Source organism: Wyeomyia smithii, chromosome 2 (assembly GCF_029784165.1).
Source record: "Wyeomyia smithii strain HCP4-BCI-WySm-NY-G18 chromosome 2, ASM2978416v1, whole genome shotgun sequence".
NCBI lineage: Eukaryota > Metazoa > Arthropoda > Insecta > Diptera > Culicidae > Wyeomyia > Wyeomyia smithii.
In genome coordinates, this window is record NC_073695.1 from 111,623,785 (window position 1) to 111,642,431 (window position 18,647).

Below are 18,647 nucleotides of genomic sequence, written 5' to 3' on the forward strand. Positions count from 1 at the left end.
CATTGAACAACAAAACACTGATTGGAAATCCCATGCTAGTTTTAAGTTAGACTTAATTTCAGCTCGTAGTCGGCAGCGAGGATAAAAAATTTGCTTTAGTTTTTAAGTCATCAGATATAATTGGCGCCGTTAAACATTAAATTGTATTTGTGCCGTGTCAAATAAATGTTATGTGAAGAAAAAAAAAAAATTAATTTAATTCATTCAAGCGTTAATTTGAATTCAAGTCCTATAAAATGAAACCATGGAAATAACCAACCCCAATGTTTCGTACGGTACCCGATCGTTATTAGTTGAGATTTTATGTTTCTTGCATCGATGAGTTCTGTCGTTTTTATAGCATGCACTTTGAATAGCATCTCACATCCACTACAAAAACTTATTCCATTACGACAAATCACCCCGGTTACAATTTCCGTCTCGTGCCTTCTCAACCAGCTACCGAATTCATTAACACGTGGAACGTGTATCTAAACTGCTTCTTCGTTCAGATAGCCTTACATTGCAAAAAGCTGTTTAACTCTCAACAAAGTTTATTCAATGAAGCTCGGTTTTCACTTCACAATAAGGTAACCAAAAGTGTTATCGTAACAAACTTCTTCTTGCTGTCGATAGCATAACGTTACTATAGTCACTGATTACACTAAAGTTTGACATTCTGTTAAGTTCTGATTCCGCGACTCAATTTCACTCGCGCATCAGCGACTCTGTACCTACTGGTCTCGCGACGGCTCAGTGAACTCCAGCGTAGTTCAGCGAAAATGACATACGGGCAAATCATGATAATGTTTGTTTGTATTCATTGTGTGTACAAAGATATCGCCAGTACTCGTCTTTATCTCGGACATGTGTGGAAAAATTAGGCTGATTTATAAGAAAGCGAGAAAAAAGTTCACGTTGTGAAGTAAGATGATTCGAAAAATGTTTACTTTATCGTCACGTGAGAAATTTGTGGCTCCCTGTTTTAATATGCTTATTGCTTGGCACTTAGCTCTATAACTTTACTACTCACAATCAAAATCTGTTAACTGCTCGAGTTTGACACTATTGCGGAGCAATTGATTGACTTTGTGTGAAGTATTGAAAAAAAAATCTAAAATGTGTATCTTCCAATGCATATCAATTGAGTTGAATATTTTTACGGTCAGGAATTTATATACGTATGAGCACTAGGTAGATTAGTAGTGAATATATTTTAACCTGTAAATGATTCCATACAACGTATACGTACTGTATAGAAACCCACTTGTCCGCAGGGTCACTGAAGTATGTTTAGCATAGGTCTTCTTTGAAGCATGAAATTACACTTTTGACTGCTTCAGCAGCTCGTATCTTCTCGTCAGTTGTGGTTCAAAAGTTTTGCTTTGAAGATGACTGAGAAAGTTTCAATGGAGCGGACTTCAGACAGATTGAGCAACCTGTTGCCTCGTATTAACTTGTTGGCGGACAAACTGAGTGATCGTATCTCCATACAGACATTTTAGTCTGAAGAGCCGACCCACCACTCGTTCTTAGTCAAATCTACCTGCGTTTCCCATATGATAGTAATATAATCTCGCCGTTTGAGTTTCGTTTTGACAGCAGTAACGAGTGACGCGACGGTTCTGCTGTATATGGTCTCTGTGACGTTACTTTGGAAACGAGTGTGCGATAATAAGTTCTCAAACAGATCTAAGTTTTTTTATATAAAATACGCTATCAGCACACATTTGCGATAGCGTGAAAAATGGCAACACACGCGCCATCGGATACCTCTGTGTACGATAAAACTGAGAATATCATTGATATGCAACACAAAGAACAGCATTTTTTTCTGAAAATCCTGTAATCTAACTTTCAGCTAATATTTCAAGCCACGCAAAGCTTAAATTAGAAGCTAAAGTACTTAAAATGTTTTACTATGTTTCATCAGTATGGAGAGTTGTTTTATTTAAATCTGATACCTTCATTCAGCTACTCTTCTTCACTTTTAAAGTGTTCTATTCGTTGCGAATAAACAAACCGAGTTTAACCGTAGGAATTATACAAATATAATGCGTATTTCTTTAATACAGTACCAATCAAATCAAATAAGTTGAAAGAAAACATGCTCTACTACGCTGTCTTCGCCCTGACACCATCAGTCACACATTTTCGAAGGCAAATGAGTACCCTGAAGATATCGTTTTTTTTTTGTACATTTTCACTCGAAATAAGTAAATGTCAAACATAAGTATTTTTTTTTATATGGATAAAACATAAAATTTGCTTCCTACTAGCGGACAGAGAACTTAGGTAAAATGTTCGAAAAACTATATTTCAAAAACGTTGATCTTTACTTAAATTTTATCTGCAGAAAATCGCTTTCTAGACTTGGAAAAAAATACACTTGAAAGCTTTGGATTAACTTCAAATTCAACATATTTTTGTTTAATTCAAAATTTGGTCTGTTTCTTGAATTTATAAATTTAGGCCAGAATTCCCTAAAAGTGGATGCATTTAAGTAGGTAATCACCATAAGCTTAATAAGATTGAGAGCTGGGTAGTCGCAAGGTTACAGAGTCCGCTTTGTCCAGCGAATGGTCGTAGGTTCGAATCTTAGTAGAATCAGGCCATTCAATGGCAACACTGGACTTTAAGTATGGGTTCATTCCCAGGCTCCCCACCACCTACCCTTCCTTTACGCTGAAACACCGTTGCGTGACCTCCTCTTAACAAAAACATAAATCCCTCTTATTTATAAAACTGGCCAGAAGGACGCACGACGAAACTTCTCAATTGGTGATATTTGGCAAGAGGAATGAGCATCGGTATAGTAGAACAGTAAGCGTGTAAAAGGAAGAGTATCTCATTACACACAAGCACTGATAAACAATAATAATAAGCATGTCACTTGTCAATAGCAGTATTGCTAATAATAAAAGTGCGGGATACAGCAGACACCCGGGCATATCTCACAATAGATCTACGATTCTGGTCGCAGTAAGGAAGTCATTACAGAAAAAAAGCTTTTTGATTGTAAATAATTTCTGGAACTGAAATTCAATGAAGAAAAAATCAACTTGTTTTTCAATTCAAACTCATTTCTTAACAGTTTTTTTTGTACAACTAAGTCGGAGCACTCCTCCTCCTTCCTCCCTCCCCCCCTTTCGTGCTGTATGACGAGCTTGAAATGTTTCTTAAAAGAATCACACGCGGCACGCACCTTGTCCAGCGGCATCTCGTTCCAGATTTTGAAAATTAGCTACTTAGTCCATAGTGCTCACTAGAAGTTCGCTCAACTTGGCCAGCGATGTACGACCATATATAAAAATCCAGAGGATTTTTGTACGGCGAGCTGGGGAGACACAAAGTCTTATAGGGAAAACTCTCCCGACACTACGCTTGGACGAACCTCGGTCTTCCAACGCATGGATACGGCCCCACAAACCATCACCAATGCGGCGCTTTGAAACCGCGAGATGTTATGCAGGGGTTATGCTGGCCAACGTCGGCCCCAACAGCCGATCGTTTTGTGCATTGTGTGGCAGTTGCAAGACAATCTCTAATCAGAAAACCCTAATCTTGATCTGCGTGCCACGAAAGTATCAGTCTGGCTCTGTCCAGTCTCTCCTTCGATGTCACCTCCATTACCCCGTGAACATTGCGTTTCTTGTACGGCTTGTATCCCAGGTCCTTCGTCATGATGGCGTGGTCAGTCCCGGTCGACACATCATCAGCTGTCTTCCGGATCGAGCTGTTCATATTTCGACGAACGCGCTCTCTCATCACCTTGATGCCTGCTGGTGTCCTCGCCGAACCACAGTGGGGAATCGCTGGCCATCAGTCAAATAAGCTGTTTCATAATATTTTTCCTTTATTGCTATAACATTCAAGTGTCTAAATCCAAAATTTGGACGCAATATCATAAAATCTGAATTTGATATGACTTTTCAAAGCTTGGCGAACCGACGGTTTTTGTCTTTTTCTTGATAAAAAGTACATTACTATGAAACGCTCTGTAGCTTCAATGATAGCTAGGATTTTTTTTACGTCAAAGGAAAAGTTGTTGTAAATATTGTGCAAAACAAACCCTTTTCATTTGATATTGTAAAATTTGGTCATAGTAGGCCTGACACTAGAAAAAATTAAAAAAAACGTGATTTTTTGTAGAAAAGTAGCTTAAAAGTTTAGTTGCCGCAGTTTGCCACGGTTGTGACTACATTCAAAATTTAGGTAAAAACGTAAGCTTTCAAATGCATACTGTCCGCTGCTGCTCAAATTGTCACTTTAGTGAAAAAAGCGATAGCAGATTTTTTTAGTTTTTATTTTTGAAGTTGAAATTTCATCCAGGATTAATTTAAATCATAACCATGATACCCCATTAATGAAAATTTATGATATCGTACTCAATCCGTAAGGATAAAATATAAATTTGGGCAAATATCACAAAATTTATCAATGAAAAGTTATAAAATAAGTGTTAAACAAGAAAACAGTAAAAAAATCTGAAATTTTAATTATCTCAAACTTTATCACTTTCTGCAAATTTAAAACAATACTAAAAACATTCAGCCCTTTTCAATTTATGATCATGAAATTCGTTAAACTCATTGAAGTGTCAAGTATTAGCAGCAAATTCATACTATCAAACTCCGGCCAACAATAGCCTGTTTGAAGATTGCTTTTGCTTCGCACTCGTTTGCATACAAAAATAAAGCACACATTCTGCTTTATGAGAAAAAAATAAAGAACAGTCGTCGCCCTCCGCATCTTTTCGTATTCATTTAGAACGTTGTGTCATTCCAGTGTCTTGGTTTTCAAATTCATAAAATCGTTGAATTTTATTATGGAGCCTTCAACTTCAGCGGCACCACCGAATTCAATGTCTAGTAAGTTGTCAATTCATGGTGTTATACATGTATTTGAATGTCCTCTTTCAACCAAAGAAACCGGATTAGGAAGATAACATATATATGAAACAATGAAACATCGAAAATTACTAGAAGAAATGAAAATTGCAGCGAAAGACATTTTTCCTGCTGATAAGTATAATGAACTTCAAATTTTCTGGAAACAATCAACACGAGATTTAAGCGATCACAGCGAAAGATGATGGTGCTGTTGATGATTTTTTCAATTTGTAATTAGTTTGTATTACTTAGTTTATTCAAAAATTATATATATTTAGGCAAAATTTATTTAGTTCGAGGGGTCGTCCATAAATTAGGTTTTTTTTTTCAATGGGAAGGACGCCCTGTGACACTACTTGTGGTCAAAGATCATATAATTCTATAAAAAAGGAAAAAAGGGCCAAAAAAATATTAAAATTGGCTTTCGTGCTTTGTGAACGGCCCCAAACAAAAAATGGATGCCAAATTCGTGTTCAGCGCCCAAAAATTATGTAAATACCAAGTTTTTGTCGCATTTATCGACACTTTTTTTGCTTGGCCAGCCCTTGTATGGAGTCGCCCCACTGTGCGAACGCGACCACTCGGATCATGCACGGGTCTTGGCCGAGCTCGTCACCCGTCATCAAAGGATGGTGGTATGGATAAAATTTCGCTTCTTCCCATGGAATTAAAACCGCCGGAATATCACGCCATGCCTCTCGCCTTACGCAAACAACTTGCGGCACTTCTTCATCATGCGTTTCGAACAAACAACGAATGACAGCAAACCGACAACGTCCACGTCGAGTAGCCTATAAATGAGGTTGAAGCTGACACAAATACACAAGAATACACTTGGTGCGCACCTATACAATTATTAAAAGTTGCATTCGAACTTATTGAGCACCCTGTCAATCAGTAGATCTACGTAGAAATGCAGAGAAATCCGTAGAATCTACGAAATTGCACGAAATAGTTCTAACATCTTCAAAGCTCAGCTTCATCGCATCATTTGAAGTCTATACCGTTTCCCAGTGTTGGTTTCGTTCGGTTTAACAGCTCATAAATAATACCGATATGATACCACCAAATACACAGCATAATCTTCGCAGTGTGTATATTCGACCGAGCTGACGTAAAAGCATGACCGAACAGCTTTATTTTGTTTGTGTTGCTGTAATGTATCCATCACCCGTCACGATGCGATGAAGAAAATCTTTCCTATTTTGTTCACAGACTTAACTACAAATAATAAAAAACTCAAACTCCCTATTTTTGAATCATTCCCAAAGCATGCAATCGCATGAAAATGGCTTAGCGGGTAGCTCCTACAACAAAAGCAAGCTGTTCCTGCGTTTGGCATGGATCTCCATCGAGTATTTCTTCCAATTTTTCGAAGGTTTTTGGCCATCCTTAATGCGGACTGTCGTCAACATCAAAATTACCGTCTTTAAAGCGACGTAACCCATCACAGTACGTTGTTTTACGTAACCAATTACAGTACAGTGAGGATTTTTTTTACACGGAGAATGTGTTCCAAATTTGTATGAGACCGCATGAAAAAAGACTTTTTTGAGTTTTGAGTTTTGTTGGAACAATGTTTGAATATGATAGTGGTCAATTTAGAGACCGAAATACAACATTTTAAATTTTCAGTATTCACAACAAAAGTCGTGATTTTTTTTGAAAACGGATATATGATTACCTTGGATTTAAATCGGAAAACGTGATTGAAATGAGGTCGATATCTTTGACCTTTTTTGAGTTAATTGGAGAAGCAAAAAAAACCCGCGTAAAAAAAACCGTGTAAAAAACCTAACTGTGTGTGTTTCACTTGGTACAAAACCAGACATTTTAACATTTTACCGAATCCAGCTGGTCTCGAAGTACGATGCTGACCTAACTAGCCAGTCGTCGTAGGTTCGAGGCTAGCCCCGCACTCGTATACACTTAACAGTTGGCTGCGAAGTCTGTGGAGGTCGTGTCCCAAATCTGAATGTGGCACCAAGGCTTTGCAGTGCTTTTTTTACCGAATCCAGAATACGTAACCACGTCACTTGGTCTCGAACTGCTTTCCTCCCTAACATCTATTACGCAGGTACACTCGTCGACAGCACACATCCAAGGAATGCTATCCCGAAGTTGACGACCTCTATCAGGATTTCTGCTAAATATAATACAGTTATACCTCGATATACGACAACCTCGATATAATGTAACTTTTACCTCGATATAACGTAACATTTTAAGATGTATTTAAATTGAAAATAAATGATACAGCAACTGTTTTTGGGTATAAATTGCTTCAAAAAAATGTTCTTAGTAAGTTTTGAAACCAATGCGAAAATTGTTAAAAAATACTAATAGGTGATGGGAAATAGGTTTTCACGCATCCTTCAGTGACAACTCACAGTCTTGCATCAATGGGGCATTCGAAAAAATGTTCAATGCTAAGAGATAGCGCTGTAGTGGTAGTGGTAGTAAAATCGAAATTTCCGCGAGTATTCTGACTTCCCAAGCAGCAAAATTTGTTTCGATAATGAACTTTGTGCATCACAGCAACAAATTCTTATGCGAAATTAAGTTGCAGTTACATCTCAGTTTCATATACAATGACAAAAAAAGCGCAGGAGGTGGAGCCAATTGCAACATTTTCGTTGTTTCAACACAAGTTTCAAGAATAAAACCGCAATGTGTATGAACTTATGCATGAAATTTGATAACAACATGGTAAATGCTGCATTGCAAGTTCATGGCTCAGTTTTAAATATTGCTTCTCTTATAAATGCCAATGCACAGTGGTACAGAACGACAATTTAGGCGGAAATGGAGTTTTCGATACATTTTTGTGATTTTAGAGCCATACTTTATATGGCGAAGTTGCTTATTATAATTTGGTCTACATTTAAACTGAGGTGAAAATTAGGGTGGTCCTAGAACCAACGAAATAAACCAACTAAAATTTTTATTTGTGGAAAAATAAAATTTTATTCTCAGTAAAGTTGTAGATCACTTGATTTTAAGCAGCTTTGTTGAAGACTACTTTCTTGTAGCTCTTAAATTGACTGAATTAGAGCAATTTTGTCTAGGGTGGCTCTTGAAAAACGGTTTTTTCGCTCTACTTTGTTTAATTCAGTTTTCTCAGTAGAATTATGTTCAGACGACTTTTAAAGCTTTAAAAGACGCAACTTTTGGTGGCTATACTTTAACGATATCTTATATGGGTGAAAAGCTATTAAGCTTTTAATTTTTAAAATACGCCCTTTTCAACTGTTGATATCTCTGAATGGGGCGGATGAAAAAAATATCTTCTGGTTTCATTTGAAAGAACAACTTTTGTACTTTATCACAAAAAAAAATTGGAGATGAGTTATTTCTTAAAATCGAATAAAATAAGTTTGAATATGATCATTTTCAGTCAAAAAAGTGAGGTTTTTACAGCCTAGTTTTTTTATTTGATAAAACTGATGTACATATTCTTCGGTAAAATTGAAGATAAGCTAATTTTCGAAACATTTGATTTTCAATAAAATTTGTATACGTATCTTCAATTAAAAAAAAATCAAAATATTAAAATTTAAATACGACACAATCTTTAAAATAACTTTCGGCAGTTACAAAACGATGAAATTCTTAATAGCTTAATAGCTTTTCACCCATAAAAGATATCGTTAAAGTAAAGCCACCAAAAGTTGCGTCTTTTAAAGCTCTAAAAGTCGTTTGAACATAATTTTACTGAGAAAACTGAATTAAACAAAGTAGAGCGAAAAAACCGTTCTTTAAGAGCCACCCTAGGCAAAATTGCTCTAATTCAGTCAATTCAAGAGCTACAAGAAAGTAGTCTTCAACAAAGCTGCTTAAAATCAAGTGATCTACAACTTTACTGAAAATAAAATTTTATTTTTCCACAAATAAAAATTTTAGTTGGTTTATTTCGTTGGTTCTAGGACCACCCTAATTTTCACCTCAGTTTAAATGTAGACCAAATTATAATAAGCAACTTCGCCATATAAAGTATGGCTCTAAAATCACAAAAATGTATCGAAAACTCCATTTCCGCCTAAATTGTCGTTCTGTACCACAGTGCAATGCAATGGCATTACCAGTTTTTAATTTTGCTTCTTCAATTCATCAGTACCTTAGCGTGATAATGAAATTCAAAGCAATTTATCATATTCCGTTTAGAGACCCACACTTTTTAGACGACTTCTAGTCCAAGTACCCAAAAGTTACAACGCAGTGAATAACCACATCTCAAAAACAAATATAAGGCGAACGATCGAGCAAAAGTTGCTGTGACATGGCTTCTGAACATGACAGCAACTTTTAGAAGTATTTTTGTGTGTTTGTTTTTTGTATCTCGCAAGCATCACGTTGGCAAACTATATGCTCCACCCACCAGATCTATTCAGTGAAGGTTAGGTTTTCAAATGCCGTTTATACGTTTCAACAACAAATCTAACCTCGCGAATTACGTTGTTGGTGTGAAGATTCTTGAAGCAGCGATGCAACTTTAGTTGTTGCTTGTTTCTTTACAATTTCATCGTAGTAACAAAAAATGTTTCTTAAAACCTCGGAATTTCATTAGTGCAACAAATTATCACAATTTATTTTTTTATTGTGTTTCAATTGTTTCTTGGGTTAATGACCGGAGCTGCTATTAGTTACCTTGTTTTTATATTATTCTAACTTTCATGTACTTACTTTTACTATATGTAATCTATTTTTGTCAAAAAACTTGATTTTCTATACAACCCCATTAACTCAATAAAGTTGTATAAGAAAATCAAGTTTTTTGATAAAAATAGATTGCATATAGAAAAGTTAATGCTGGGACTTTTAACCGGATATATTCGTGATCCGGTCATCCGAAGCTCGGATCACGGATGTGTAAACGAATACTATTTGGATGTCCGGATATCCGGATACAGATAATCGAATAGTCGGATATCCGGATATACTATCCGGATATACTATCCGGATATCCGGATTTGTTTTCTGTCTTCTAGGCCCGTTCGAATGAAATGTAACGTGAAAAATGGCTTTTTCCACAATCTCCCATCCACTCGTAAGTAATTATCTACATAATTCTCTTCAAACTATGTTCGGATACAATATCCGGATATCCGGATATCCGAATATCCGAAAATCCGGATATCCTGTCGGATATTATCCGGATATCCGGTTGATCCGGATTTTGGATATTTATCGGATATCCGAGGTCGGATATCCGGATATTTTAATCCGGATAGTCCCAGCACTAGTAAAAGTAACTACTGGAAAGTTAGAATAATATAAAAACAGGGTAGCTAATAGCAATTTTTCTGGCCATTAAGCAAAATGCTCGTAGAAATTTCGATTTCACTACCACTACAGCACCATGTCTTGGCATTGAACATTGTTTCGGGTGTCCCATCAAAAAAAAATTTTTTTTGCTTGTTGAAATTTTCTCTAAATGGGCATAAGAAAGGTTTGAAAATACTGATGGGTGATGGGAAATAGGTTTCCGGGTATCTTTGAGTAACCATCATCAATCTTGCATCAATTAAAAAAATTTTTTTGCTTGTTGAAAATTGTCTTAAATGGTCATAAGAATGGTTTGAAAATACTGATATGTGATGGAAAATAGGTTTTCACGCATCTTAGAGTAACCGTTAACATTCCTGCATAAATAAAAAAAAATTTCTTGCTTCGATATAACGTAACTCGATATAACGAAACGAAAATAAAAATAAAGTTGCCTTATTTCGAGGTATGACTGTATTTACTGGTCGTTCCTCCGGCGTTCCAGCTACATGCCAGGCCCATTGAGGCATGCCGTGTTTTTCCCGCTTGACTATATCCGCTGATGTGTAATCCTGGTACACTTCGTGTTTCATAGGTGGGCGCCAGCACCATTTTCCAATTAAGCGCCAAGAATTGAACGCAAGATTCTATGCTCAAAAACACCAATAACTCACCGATCACCTGCTTTCAGTGTCTATGCTTCATGGCCATAAAGAGCCACCGGGAAAACCAGTGTTTTATAGAGTGCTAGTTTTGTACAGGTTGGTAGGCTGCGGGACCTCATCTGGCTTTGTTTGCGGCCGCAATCCGCATCTTTATCTTACCAACATGTCCAGGTAAATAAATTCGTCGACTACTTCTATTACCACCGCAGCGTCAAGGATGACACAAATCAGTCTAATCCACTGGTTCCCGATCAAAGGTCCGCGGCCAGCAGGAAGGCCGCAAAGCTCATCTAGAGAGGCCGCGAAGCTCATTTAGAAGGGTCGAAAAGGCCTTGGTTAAACTGACACGTGACTAAAATTTCTTCCTATATACCTCTGTGAGAGTGCTAGGGGACCGTGGAGCTCTTGTGCCTAGCAGAAGAGGCTGCGAAGCCAAAAAGATTGCAAACCATTGGTCTAATAAGTTTTGTTGGAAAACAACTTTCGAGTATAATCCGCCATAACCATAGGCGCAACTACGTGGGGGCTAGGGGAGGCTTCAGCCCCCCTAGAAAGTTTTAAGCCCCCCTAGAATTTTTCCAGAGAATGATTGTATTCAATATAAATACGTTCCATACTTCTTAACAGAGCATCAAGCATTTGGGCTGTGTTTCGCCAGTTACCCAGACGATCCAGAGACTCATCACCCGCAAGTCTCTATCGATCTGGTCGAGCCATCGTGCACGTTACTGGGGTAGTGCAGGGTTGCTGAAGAGAAGTGATTTCACAGGGTTGTCGTCCGGCATTCTTACGACGTGACCGGCCAACCGCAACCTATCGACTTTCGCCGAGTAAGCAATGGGGTTCTCTCCAAGCAGCGCGTGTGAACTGCAGAATTCATGCACTGTCTCCATTATCCGTCGTCCGTTTGTACTCCACCTTAGATAGTCCGCAGCACCTTCCGTTCGAAAACTCCAAGCGCGTTAATGCTCTCAGTATTTATACACAGTATTGAGAAGAGCTATGCCCCAGTAATTTCTACCAGGCCGGGACTTTTTCGTAGATCGAGTAAATGTTGTTGTTTCCAACACCTGGCCACCTCTGATTTATCGGTAATCAGGTACCCCTGAGGTTACTGTATCACATCAGCCCGACTTTTCAGTAAGACACTATAGGCCTACCTTGAAAACTGAAAATATCCCAAAGAATAAATTGGTAAAAACCATAGCAGAAAACATGGAGACGATTGTCTCCATCAACATTAACAGACTTGTAATGTAAAATTCATCATATGTCATACAAAGGCACCAGTAGGGAATCCGAAAAAGTCACAGTTTTTTTTTTTGTATGGGAATCAGTGCTGGGACCAGGGTTGATATTTGTTGACACACTTGAGTGAAAGTGAAAAAAAGCATCCATAAACGTTATTTTTTTACAATCCTTTCAGAGTTCTCCCTTCCCGCTTTTTGCATGGAAGTGAACTGTCAAAACACCTCATTATATTTCATGCGATGGAAGCAACACAACAAAATCAGTTTGTCAGTTAACGAAGATTGTCAAGGCATCGGTCAGTGTCAGTGAAAAAGTGTTTCGGTGAGGTTCATTTTGGTTGAGTGGACTGTTTGTTTTTCTTTTTCGCTTTGAAGTGAAGATCATTTGGTTGGATTTGTCGTCAAATTTTATTCCGTAACCGTGAACGATGCGCGCGATCCATTTCATCTGAGTATAACAGCACGTTACTAGGACGAAAATCTAGTGTATCTGAAAGAGTGCTGCGATCATGTTGAAAATTGAAAATGATTGGCTGTAATTTTCGAAGAATTTTACGGGGGAAAATGACTTTTATCAGCACTGGCTGGGACTATCTGGATTAAAATATCCGGATATCCGACCTTGGATATTCGACAAATATCCAAAATCCGGGTCAACCGGATATCCGGATATTATCCGACAGGATATCCGGATTTTCGGATGGTCGGGTATCCGGATATCCGGATATTATATCCGAACATAGTTTAATGAGAAATTATGTAAATAAATACTTACGAGGGGATGGGGGATTGTGGAAAAAGCCTTTTTTCGCGTTACATTTTATTCAAACGGGCTTAAAAGAAAGAAAAATAAAAAGGGTATGTGCTTGAGTGCACAAACGTAGGCTTGACGTGGGACTATTGTGGGTGTAAGGATGTAATTCTGCCATAGCCATAGTATATTACACACACCAAACGTACAAATACCAAACACAACAATCCATGAACACTTCACAAAAAAACACATACACCTGTCATAAACCATAGCATACAAACTAATAGGAAAAATAATTAACTTGTTGCCTATAAAAGTATTCTGTCATGAATAAATTTATCTCCGATGAATGCATTTTTGCACACACATACACGTTATACACACACACGCTATATACACACACTACTCACAATCACACGCTCCTCAGACACACCCACGCTACTTACACACGTACACATACACACACACCACTTACATACACACGCCACTTACACACATACACGCCGCTTACACATACACACACGCCACTCACACATACACATACACGCCACTCACACATACACACATGTCACTCACACACACACACATTGACACACACACACATTGATACACACACACATTGACACACACACACATTAACACACACACACACACATTGACACACACACACATTGACACACACACACACATTGACACACACACACACACACATTGACACACACACACATTGACACACACACACACATTGACACACACACACACATTGACACACACACACATTGACACACACACATTGACACACACACACATTGACACACACACACACACACACACACACACACACACACACACACACACACACACACACACACACATTGACACACACACATTGACACATACACACATTGACACACACACACATTGACACACACACACACATTGACACACACACACACATTGACACACGCACACACACACACATTGACACACGCACACACACACACATTGACACACACACATTGACACACACACACATTGACACACACACATTGACACACACACACATATTGACACACAAACACACATATTGACACACACACACACACATATTGACACACACACACAGTTTGAAGTCTGCGTTAGGGAAATATACCAATCGTATGAAAAATATATGTGGATATTCGACCTTTAAACTCCCGCAATTTTCACGGAGTAATAAGAAAATGGTAACTGAAATTATCATCTTAAACAAATCTTGTATGTTTTAGCTTTCCAACGGTATATTAACTCTTGAAATCGGAATAGTTGTTTGAGCGCTATTAGCATCTAAAATCTTCCATTCCGCCAACCAAAAACGTTACATGTTCAATCCAGTTTTCCCAGAATGTACCTTAGTATAGTGAAGAAAGACGTAGTCTCACGTCGAAAATCCGGATAGTATATCCGGATATCCGACTATTCGATTATCCGTATCCGGATATTCGGACATCCGAATAGTATTCGTTTACACATCCGTGATCCGAGCTTCGGATAACCGGATCACGAATATATCCGGGTAAAAGTCCCAGTACTAATGGGAATTAGAATAACGTTGACCATTGATTTGAACTTTTGCAATATATCTCAGTCAATTGCTATACGTGTCTCCTTGTAAAATTCAATAACCTCTATTGTTGATTGATCAGGTACCTGCACCGACACGCTCCCAGTCAGGTTAAATATGGTTTATGAAGTCAATCACCTGCCCGGGTTTCAGAGACCAAATCTCTTTGAGCTGTAAACAGCCACTGCCAAGGAGTCTTGATCTGCGTAAAAAAATGCACCACAGCTGCACAGCAGATGTTCCGATGTCTCGCTTTCCATTTAACAAAAGCGACAGATTTCATCCTGAACCCGGCCAATGTTTTTATAATGATACCTACTCGGACTCGGACTAAATGATATGTACTCGGGCTCCGTTACTAAGCCGACGTAAGCACAAAGAGCTCTTTTGTTCAGCTCTAAGAATTTTTTGAATGATTTACGGTTAGAGTTATAAATCTTTCAGATTGGGAAAACTATTTGGCATCCAACCAATTGATTATCACCTTTTGTTCCTTAAGCAACATTTTCACCGCACAATTTCATATACCACAGAGAGGTTCTGGGCCGATAAACTATGCCAAAGTATTCATTCAATGTCTAAGGATAAGGTATAAAAATTATCTATAATTTTTTTCTCATTTTCATACATTCGGAAATACACCTGGATCTAAACGTAAACCATTCGATTAGACCAACTAGGTATCATGGAATCACGTATCTCAATTCTGAATATAAAGTATTTTTCCCGAATCCTGTTTTTCAAATCCATACACTTTGTTGCAGAATACTAAGCTGATTTTCGTAAAGTCAAATGTTTGCCGTGCGATAGATCCTAGATAAGGGGCCGTTCCTAAACCACGTGGTCATATTGTGATCACTTGACACCAATTTCTAAATAAAAATTGTTAGATACCAGCTCTTGCTGATTCTCAATAACGGCTTTTTAGAATTAAAAAACGACTAACTTAGATACTGTATGTCATCCTTTGCCACAAAAATAAAATAGGTTATGAAGATCGACAATCGGATCACACGGCGCATTTCATTATCCATATCATATGAATAAGCACTTGATTTTCTCTCAGTGAAATTTTCTTTAGTGTTATTATTTCTATTGGAACGATGATTAGTTATATCAGCAGATCAAATATGTATCAAATAAATGTAATTTTTAAATAAAGTATAATGAAATAATGTATTTTACAACAAATGAGGATATCTTCAAATCATCTCGAAGTACTTTCTGTCGTAGATTCTTTTGAAGTTACGCAGCCCATCAGACTGCAATGATATACGGTATTTGTTTACACCGCAGTAATTGATAATTAATAATCCCATCACCCTTATCCCAACACACAACCTTTTTCGCTTGTTGTTCGATTGAATTCAGTGTGTCAACTAATAACAAATTCCAAGCCACTAGAACAGTGTCACACCACCTACAATAAAGCAGTCCCGAACGTGTTGTCGCGCATCGACGATAGCCAACAATATAACGTGAATCATATCATATCGAAGCTCGGCAATAATATTTTATGGAACAACTATACAAAATGGAGGGTTAAATGAGTATCGTTGAAAAGTTGAGTTTTAAAAATGCGAGTTATTTCCAGAATGATAACACTTGATTACAAGAATTACTTGATTTCGAACAATTTCAGAAATTTGAAACCAATTTCGGGAACCCTGTTAGTTGGACATTTGATATCATTCATTAAAGTTTACACAAAATTAAAGTGTTTTTTTTTTGCAAGCATCTAACAGAATCTCTACCAAAGACAAAACAAAACAAGCACCAGTCCATCTTACCCCAAACTGCCCGCTACACAATATACGGTTTTCCCAGGAGCTCCCATTACAACGAGCACAACAGGTCCGTGGCACGAGCAGACCATGTCAATAATATGGTTTTATCCAGCATTGATTGTGTAGATTTGATGGGCCGTTGAATTAGTGTCATACGGTATTGTGTATCGTGACAAAACAGTCGGGGTAAATCAACTGTCACCAGAGGAGTAAACGTGTTATTTCTGATTGGTATAAATGTTTTCAAACTAAGGTGCGGGTTTGTGAGATGGAATAAATGATGTCAATAATAATAGCACAAGTCTTTGTCTTAAAGCTGAAGTTGATTTGATATACTACTGCGAATTGAATAGCGATATCTAGACGTGTGCATTTCTTATTCGAAACGATTGACGATTTTGACTCTTAGTAATAGAACAAAAATAAAACTGTATACAGACATCATTTTCGTTCAATGAGTATGAATATTTTCATATCACCCTTCAGCTCCTATCGGAAAAGTTGTACCTTTTTTTCAGCCAACCGCAAACCCAAAGTTGATTGAAAGTGAAAAATGTCCGTCCTTTTACCCAAAATCAACATCATCTTGCTGTCAACACCTGCTCAAAAAATAAACAATTAAAATTTTATGATATAATAGGCCTGTTCGCACCATCTCGCGATAAACGGCCTACTGGCATGCAAAAATTAACCAAGCGAGTAAACAACAAAACTCAACAATTGCAAAGTTCAACCATACTGCAAACAAGCGCTCCTCATTAAGTCCGCCACTTGTAACAACACTGCTACTAAAGTCTGTATCATGAAAACATATGACGGGATGACTATGGAAAAGTTAGAAAAGCTTACAACTTCTTGATATTACGTGGCAGTGGCAGGTTTTTCATAATAACTGAGAAGATCAACTGCTTAGCGATAATCCTTTGAACAGCAGAAACGAAAATTGTAAAAACATCAAAGACAGTAACTACTTGAACGGAGAGGACAGATAGGCTTTCACCCAGTAGGATCAACTTATTTACGCATTCTATTGAAGTTTTCTAGTTCTTCTCATTACTTCTCAAAATAGGCCTTTCTTTCATGCTTATTACTAATAAATTTAATGTAGATTGGGCTCAAAAATAATCACAATATTGATCGTGCGACAGTAATTTCAAAAACTTAGCCAACATATTTTGAAAAACATCAAACTCCAATCGATCGATTATAGAGGACGTGTTCTATTCATGAAATGAAATGTTAAAAAACCATCTGAATTTGGCAGAAATCATTGCTCTTTCTACAGAAGGTAATAAATAAATTTTTATCAAAAGAAAACTCCACAAGATGATCCAAGTTGTTTTCCTGCTTTATTGGTCACTTCACAGTAAAAACTAATTCCAACACAGTTTAACTGAGCAAAACTTTAGTGCAAAATCCTTCGCTCCGCACTGGAAGTTTGTTCGTGTATCTAAAAAATTCATGAAGAAATCATAATAAAACTCGCTTTGCCAAGCACAGTCATTGTTCATTCACATGAAACATCTTCCATCTCGACGGTGCATTGCATTTTCAATCTGGTTTCATTTGAATATCTTTCTTTGTTATTCGTTCTGTTTCAGCGTGACCAGACCCACTGAACACTGAACACAACTGTTCCAGTCATCAGGAATTTATTGGTATTTTATCATACATGTACGCAGCTATAATTAAGGCGACTTCGGAACACGAAGCGCGTCCAAAATAGATTTTCTGTGAAACGTTCTTCCGTGCTACAGCGCATCAATAATTAACATAGTAGCGAGTTAATCAATCGCGTTTCGGCTGTTGGTCATCGAAGAGCGTCGACAGCAAGCGTGGTAAACTCTCATGAAAGAGTGACTACAATTTCCACCCGTGCATTTCCACTCCATCAACGTCAAAGTACGTTGCGACGTAGAGTTGTTGATGTTGATATATCTCCTGCAATGAATATTTCAATATGAAGATTAACTACACTAGTGAGCGGCCTTTTTGATGCAAAATTCACAGTGTAATTAATCAGGTATTCAAGATTCAGTGATTCTATAAATCAATAGAGACTAAAAGTTGCGAGACAATGCGGAATAATAAGGTTGCACGAGTATCTAATATAAATGAAGTACCTTATCAAATTTTGGTAGTCTAAGCAATCTTGTTTGAAACTGCTACCCTGCTCTAGTTTGTAAGGAAATCTCTTCGATATAATGTGTTCATGATGGTTGTTGATCATGATATTTCTTAGTGCTGATCTCATTGATTTTACAGAAAAAGGCACGAATGTTACTGTTAAAAATTTAAAATTTAACTGTATTGCGTTTTCTTCATCAAACAAATGAACAAAGAAAAAACGTGTGAAAGCTCACTTGTTTCATCTCTTTTGATCTAAATAATTGGAAGAAAATATTCTCCGTTACGCTGTCGTTCAAGGAATATGTGAAGTAGGGCGGTTCGA

The 18,647-nt window shown here is 37.5% G+C and overlaps 1 protein-coding gene across 19 annotated transcripts in view; it reads right to left on the reverse strand.

The window, feature by feature from the left end:
* LOC129725319 (transient receptor potential cation channel trpm) overlaps nt 1-18,647 on the reverse strand; it is a 296,317-nt gene that overhangs the window by 150,376 nt on the left and 127,294 nt on the right. The window contains exon 1 of one of the 19 annotated variants that reach the window (XM_055680956.1): nt 502-661. The exons of the other annotated variants lie outside the window; for them this stretch is intronic. The gene's annotated coding sequence lies outside the window, so the exon portion shown is untranslated. Of the gene's footprint in view, nt 1-501; nt 662-18,647 lie in introns of those variants that run through there. 19 annotated transcript variants of the gene reach the window in all.